Raw genomic sequence first — 7,452 nt, 5'->3', positions numbered from 1 at the left:
AAAGAGGGTTTAAAATGAAAATAGACCCAAGGTCTATTTGGGCTGGATGGCAAGGGCATGAAATCAGCAAGAAAATAAGGAGAATTAAGGGCAAAATTGGAAAATTGCAAAATTTACTTAATAAAACTAGGACTAAAGTGGAATTATCTAGATTTCTCTTTATTTTTCTGCACTCTCATCAGAAAAAATGCCATGGAAGAGTTCCCTTAAGCTGGTTTTTCATATTTTTACTCCAAGTAAGTTCAATTCTTGATTATTTCTTGAAATTTTTGTGTTTTTGTGACTTTTACAACTAGGTCCACTTGTTGAAGTCATTAGTTTTAATTCTATGAAAGAAATTGAAAGTTTCTATACATATTTGCTGGAATTATATGATGATTTGGCATGGAATTAAAGTTTTAAATTGTTTATATGTTGATTTTATTGTAAGAATTGAATAGAAAGTGAATGTTTGGGACCTAATTGTAAAAGAGTTTGAAGTTAGAGTTTTATGTGAAAATTCTAAATTTCAATAGTTATGAAATAACTTATAATGTTTACGAAAAGTATTAATTGAGAAAATTATCTTAATTGAGGGGTTAATTGAGCAACGATTGTATGAATTGTGAAATTTGGGGCAAAATGAAAATCAACATTTTACACTAAAACTGTTTTGGACAGCAGCAGTAGTCTAACTTTGAAAAATCACCAAAAATTTTAAAAATGGAATTAGAGGATGAATAAAATATGAAATTAAATCTTATTGAGTCTAGTTTCTTATAGAAGAGATAATGTAAGCAATGGAATTGTAAATCATGAGATATGATAAATTTTGTGAGACAAGGTCAGAATGATTTCGGGTTTCCCTATTCTGACTTTGTAAAATCATCAAAAATTGGATAAAAATAATTAAGGGCTTAAATTTATATTTTTAGAATTCTGGTTGAGTCTATTTTCAAGAGAAACAAACGGAAACATCATTCGAATCCTGTACGAGGAGATAATTAATTTTTAGTGAAGAAGGGTCGGAACTGTCAGACAACAGAACAGGGGAGACTTCAATGAATAAACTGTATTAATTGCCTAACTAAAAATTATGAAATTTTTATGGTAATAAGACATATGAGTCTAGTTTCTGGGAAAATTTATGGATCTTAATTTGGAGTTTTTTAGCTCAAGATAAAAATAATTTAGTGACTATGACACAAATGGACAGCTTGAATATTCACATAAGTAGATAGTGAAAATTATGGATAATGTTACCTACAAGTGTGTTGTTTATACTAAGGATGTGGATGGAGAGGAGGAGGAGGAAAATATACAAAAATATATGAATGACTCGTGTATAAATTGATCACATGCCCGATTATAATCGATAAGTGTTGAATTAGAAAAGATATAATGTTTTATTTGGAATATTTATTATGAAATTATGATTATCGCTATAATACAAAAATCGAACTTGTGAGTTTATATAACTAAATTTAGTGACCATTTGTTAATATTATTAAATTTTAATATTATTTTATGAATGGTGATTAATATTTATGTATGTTAATTGTTGAAAATAAGTAAATTATGTACAAAAGTTATGAAATTAAATTGAGAATTTCGGAGGAACGGAACGCAGGAAATGAGTACAATCTTTCGGTGAAAAGATGAATTGACGGTAAATTACCCAAGTAAACCGAGATTCAGCATTTGTTGCGAATTCTCGTGTTTGCTTTCCGTTTAGCTCTTATGAGCTTCCGTTAACTCATATGAGTTTCAGTTAACCCTTTTGGGGTTTTAGTTCAGCTCTGATGAGCTTCAGTTAGCCTCCGGGCTTCCGTTTAGCACTTATGTGCTTCAGTTAGCCTTCGGGCTCCCGTTTAGCACTTACATGCTTCAATTAGCCTCCGGGCTTCCGTTTAGCACTTATGTGCTTCAGTTAGCCTTCGGGCTTCCGTTTAGCACTTATGTACTTCAGCTAGATTTCGGGCTTCAGATCACGATATACTCAAATCCGTAAGCTGTTCCTTGGATGGACAAGTTGGGAAGTCGTAAATGTAACATGTGGAAAAAGAAATGTAAGTAATGTTATCATTATTATTGTTGAGCTCAATTATGTGATTTTTTCATTCAGAGATTGTGTTTGATAGGATATGTTAGTAAATTATGAGTATGTGAATCAAAGTGACAGAATTTAAACACCTAATGAGGTTGAGCTCATTCACACGAATTTGTCATTTGAAATTGTGATTGACAGGAAGAAACAGTGAATTGCATGCTTATCAATGGTTACACATAATTATCTGAAAAATAAGAAAAGTGACGGTTATTGATATATGGAAATGTGAGACATTGATATATGAATGTGGAATATGTTTGATAAATGTGTTCATTCTTAATTATGGAATTATGTACCTCATGTGTGCTATTTGCATAAAGATGATATTTCAAATACTTTGGTGAGTAAAGCTTAAATATGAAATAGTATGAAATCGAGACAAGTTGTTATGAAAATATATTCAAATTATCTGTAAGTGTTTTTATACTCCTCGGTAATGCCTCGTACTCTATTCCGGCGATGGATACGGGTAAGGGGTGTTGCAAGAATACGTAACTTACTGGGGTATGAAAATATATTTAAATTATCGATCATTTCAGACAGAGATCCAAGATTTACTTCACGATTCTGGAAGAAGTTACAAGAGGCTTTAGGTACGAAGTTGAGTTTTAGTACGGCTTTTCACCCTCAGACCGATGGTCAGTCAGAGAGAGTTATTCAGGTACTTGAAGATATGCTTAGATGTTGTGTATTAGAATTTCAAGGTAGTTGGGAAAAATACTTACCATTGGTAGAGTTTGCCTACAATAATAGTTATCAGTCAAATTTGAATATGGCACCTTATGAAGCTTTGTATGGACGTAAATGCCGCACACCTTTATATTGGACAGAGCTTAAAGAAAGCCAGATTTACGGGGTTGATCTAGTTAAAGAAACAGAAGAAAAAGTGAAAGTTATCAGAAATTGTTTAAAAGCAGCTTCAGACAGGCAGAAGTCGTATGCAGATTTAAAAAGAAAAGAGATCGAATATCAAGTTGGTGACAAAGTTTTTTTGAAAGTATCCCCGTGGAAGAAAGTTCTCAGATTTGGCAAGAAAGGCAAACTAAGTCTACGTTTTATTGGATCGTTTGAAGTGATTGAGAGAGTTAGACCATTAGCATATCGGTTAGCTTTGCCGATTGAGTTAGAGAAGATTCATAATGTATTTCATGTGTCTATGCTACGTCGTTATCGTTCAGATCCGTCACATGTGATTTCTCAGACAGAGGTTGAGATTCAGCCAGACATGACTTACGGTGAAGAACCGGTAAAGATTCTAGCTCGAGAGGTAAAGCAATTAAGGAACAAAAGTATTGTACTTGTGAAAGTACTATGGAATAGACATGGGGTAGACGAGGCTACATGGGAACCCGAAGAGGCTATGTGAAAACAGTACCCATATCTCTTCACAGGTAAGATTTTCGAGACGAAAATCCCTAAAGGGGGGGAGAAATGTAACATTCCGAAATAGGGCCTAAACAGAACAGTGGTTGTGAAACCACAAATCTAGGGTAGAAAAATTTATTTTATTATTATTTTGAGGTTCATGGTATAATTACATGATTGTGCGAAAATTCCGTGATAAAATTCTATGCATAAAGTGCTTAAGTTGAGGTTAGGGACTAAATCGAATAATTTGTAAAACTTGCATTCTAGAAGTTTTTAGTATGAAATTGTTTTGGAATATTAATTAGGAGATCTTAAATGGTAATTTTACCAATTTTAAGTTCATGGACAAAATTAGGACATGGAAGGAATTTTTGAAAGTTTAGTAAGGAGGGGCATTTTGGTCATTTGGTTATTAACATTAATAAAAAGGTAAAAAGATGACAAAATTGTATCATCTTCTTCAAGTTACCAGCCGAACCTTACCTCTCTCCATAGCTGGGGTTTCTTCAACTTTCAAGCTTCATAGTAAGTGATTCCAAGCCTTATTTTTAATGATCTTTACGTTTTTGAAGTCCCGGTAGCTCGATAAAGCTTATGCTAGCAATAATTTAAGTTAGGAATCAAATTTGGAAAAATACCCATAGGTGAAATTTGTGTATTTTGATGTTTTATGATGGAATATGAGGTTTTAAATTATGTTAGACAACTTGTGCTACTTGGTTTTAAGTGAAAGCGAGTAAAAATGCTTAATCGGTAAAAATACCTAATACTCATAAGTACATGTTAGTGTGTGAATTTGATGTTGTCATAGAAGGGAAAAATGATCAGCGTGTCATAAAACATAAGAAAATAGGATGAAGTTTAATTTACGAGCCTTGGGGCAAAAGTGAAAATATGTGAAAGTTTAGGGGCAAAAATGTAATTTTTCCAAAGTTTGAGTAAAGGACTGTTTTGATAAATGTTGATATTAAATAAGCTAAATTTGCTATTATAGATCAAGAAGAGTGAAATTCAGGAGTAGATCGGGGAAAAGAAAAAGTAAAGGACTAAATTGTAAAGTTTAGTCACATTTTGTATCGAGGTAAGCTTACAGTAAATAAATGCAATATTCTTTTATTTTACATTATTATTGTCAATTTATAGCATTTATATATTTATGTTATGAAAATATTTAAAGTCGAATTTAAGGTGAAGTGACAGAGGAAAAGTGTTAGAAAGCCCCGGTTGAATCCTAAGAATGTTAGGATATTAGGGTTGACAGGACAGAACAGAAATGAGCCATGTAAGTCCATATTAGAAATATGGTTTTGGAGACAGGATTGAACCATGTAAGTCCATATTATATATGGCATTGGAGACAGGAATAATTCATGTAAGTCAATGTCAAAGACATGGCATTGGCAGGATATTGATAGACAGGAACGACCCTAGTATCCTTAGTATTCCGAGTGGTTCAACGGGTCAGGATACGAGTTAAATTACAGTCAATTAATAGCAAAGGAAAAGTAGATTATATTTATGAAAAAAGAAAGGTCAGGTAAGAAAGAAGGTAAGGGAATAAAGAAGAAGATAGAAATTGAGAAGTAAAGAAATTTATGATGTTAGATGATATTATGCATAATTATCCATTATGTTGAATGTTGTGATTTATTTGCTTGTAAGCTTACTAAGCCTAGTGCTTAATCTCTTTATTTTTTTCTTCTTATAGTACTTATCTAGCCACTCGGGGATCGAAGGAAACGTCGGAGGCCGATCACACTATCAAAGAAATAACTCGGTATAATTAGACGTTTTGTTTTGTGTATGGCATGTATAGAAACTTAGCTACTTTTGGTATAATATGAACAATGAATGATGTGTAAATACTTTCTAGTGATTAGCTAATAAAAATGGCCGATGATATGCATGTTTATTAATATGTATGATTGAATGGTGATTATCACATGAAAATTATAAAAAATGTGAAAGTAACCTAAAAACAGATTCAAGTAACAGAAATGACGTAACTTTGAAAAATAACTAAAAATTGTAGAAACATAGTTTGAAGATGAATAATATATGAAATTAAATATTATTATATCTATTTTCTTATGGAATAAGCAAAATAGGTAAAGGTATTATATTTTATGATATATCTGAGTTTTAGTGAAACAGGGTCAGAGCGATTTCTGGATCCCCTATTTCAACTTTGGAAATTCACCATAAATTGTAAAAAACTAATTAGAAGGTGTACTTTATATGGTTATAATCCTTGTTGAGTCTAGTTTTAAGAGAAACAAACGGATTAGTGATATAAATTTTGTACAGGAAGAAACATGGTTCGTAGTAAGAAGAGGTTAGTGCAGTCGAGTTTTGAAACAGGGGAAACTTTAACTAATAAACTGTACTAATTGGCCAAGTAAAAAATCTATGAAAAAAATTAGTAGATAGATATATGAGTCTAGTTTCAGGAAAAATTTACGGATATTAATTTCGAGTTTCGAAACTCAAGATATGAATTTTTAGGTGACTACGACGCAGAATGGCAGCACATTCCGAAAAGCTTAAATAAACAATTTAAAACTATTTAAGTGATAGATTAAGTTTAGTAATGCCTCGTGCTCGATTCTGGCAATAGTCTCGGGTAAGGAGTGTTACAATAGTTGACCAATGGGACCTTCACATGTTAAATGTTCGAATTTTGAAAAAAATCATCCGGAATTACTGCCCGAATTGCCGGATCCTCGTATGGTGTCCATTGAAACTATATGAACATGATAAAAATATTAGTTATATATGTAATACTAAATACTAAATACTAAATACGAAATGACTATTTTATTATGTATATATATTTTACTTAATACTTACTTGTGCTTTCGACCGTTGGTCTAATAGAAGTCGTATATCTTCAAGAGATGTGGGTATTCCAACATAACTTGCCGAATGGTTTTACCTAATTAAATAATTTTTTAGCATACAATCATATTTTAAATCTACGTAATAATTGTAAAATCTAATATAAAATTTACCTCGTTATTAGTGGGAATGTATAAGGGTGGTTCACTCGAAGACGTAAAAATGGAAAGCGAAACCGTGCCAATGATTGCAGTAGTGATAAACATCCTCTGATTTTGGCTTTATTCGGTCGCGTCGCCCCGCACATCTCCTGGTACAATGTTGCTAACACGACAGACCCCCAACTTAATTCACCTGCTGCTCTAAAATCAACGAGTTTCAGCAGCCATCATAGATGTACGTGGTTTCGTGACAAGTCCGGCATCAGATAACCTCTAATCATCTCAAGAATGTATTCCCGAACATATCGTATTCTTTCTAATTCAGTCGAATCATTATCCGGCTCTAAAAATGTGTCTCGTAACCAGTTCATCTCGATCCGACCTCCGTTAATATTATCCGACATAGCACCCAAAAGCTCATAGCATATGAACTCCCCAATCAGCAGATTGAGCGGGCCCGGTGACTGCGTACCCATCGACCGGCAATCCCAATTGCAATTGCACGTCTTCTAGAGTGATAGTATACTCTCCGCATGGAAGATGGAAAGTGTGCGTCTTGGGTTTCCACCTCTCTATCAACTCGCTGATTAGTTTCGGGTCCAACTTGCACCCCTGGCCTATCGTGGCCACGTGCCAAAAACCCGCTTCCTGCAGGTAATTCTCTATGAACGGCGATGGAGGATCAGACATATTATAGATATATCATTACAACACCCGATCTACAGACTGTTATAAAAAGATTATAAAATAAATATTAATTAAAATTGCATAAATGAAAAAAAACTATTCAAAAATTAATTAAACTTATCACTTACTATTGTCATTTGATCGACGGAGATGTGTTTCGTATCGAGATGAATTAATTCTCCGGCCATTGCTAACGCGATCGAATATTTTTACAATTTAAAAAATAAAACTAATTCAAAAAAATTTAAATAGAGCTTTTTTGCAAAATTAAAAAGAGCTTTGACAAGAATTGAGATAAATTTGAGAGAA

This window comes from Gossypium hirsutum, chromosome A05 (assembly GCF_007990345.1).
Source record: "Gossypium hirsutum isolate 1008001.06 chromosome A05, Gossypium_hirsutum_v2.1, whole genome shotgun sequence".
Lineage (NCBI taxonomy): Eukaryota > Viridiplantae > Streptophyta > Magnoliopsida > Malvales > Malvaceae > Gossypium > Gossypium hirsutum.
The sequence above is the reverse complement of the archived record's forward strand: the minus strand, read 5'-3'. Positions refer to the sequence as shown.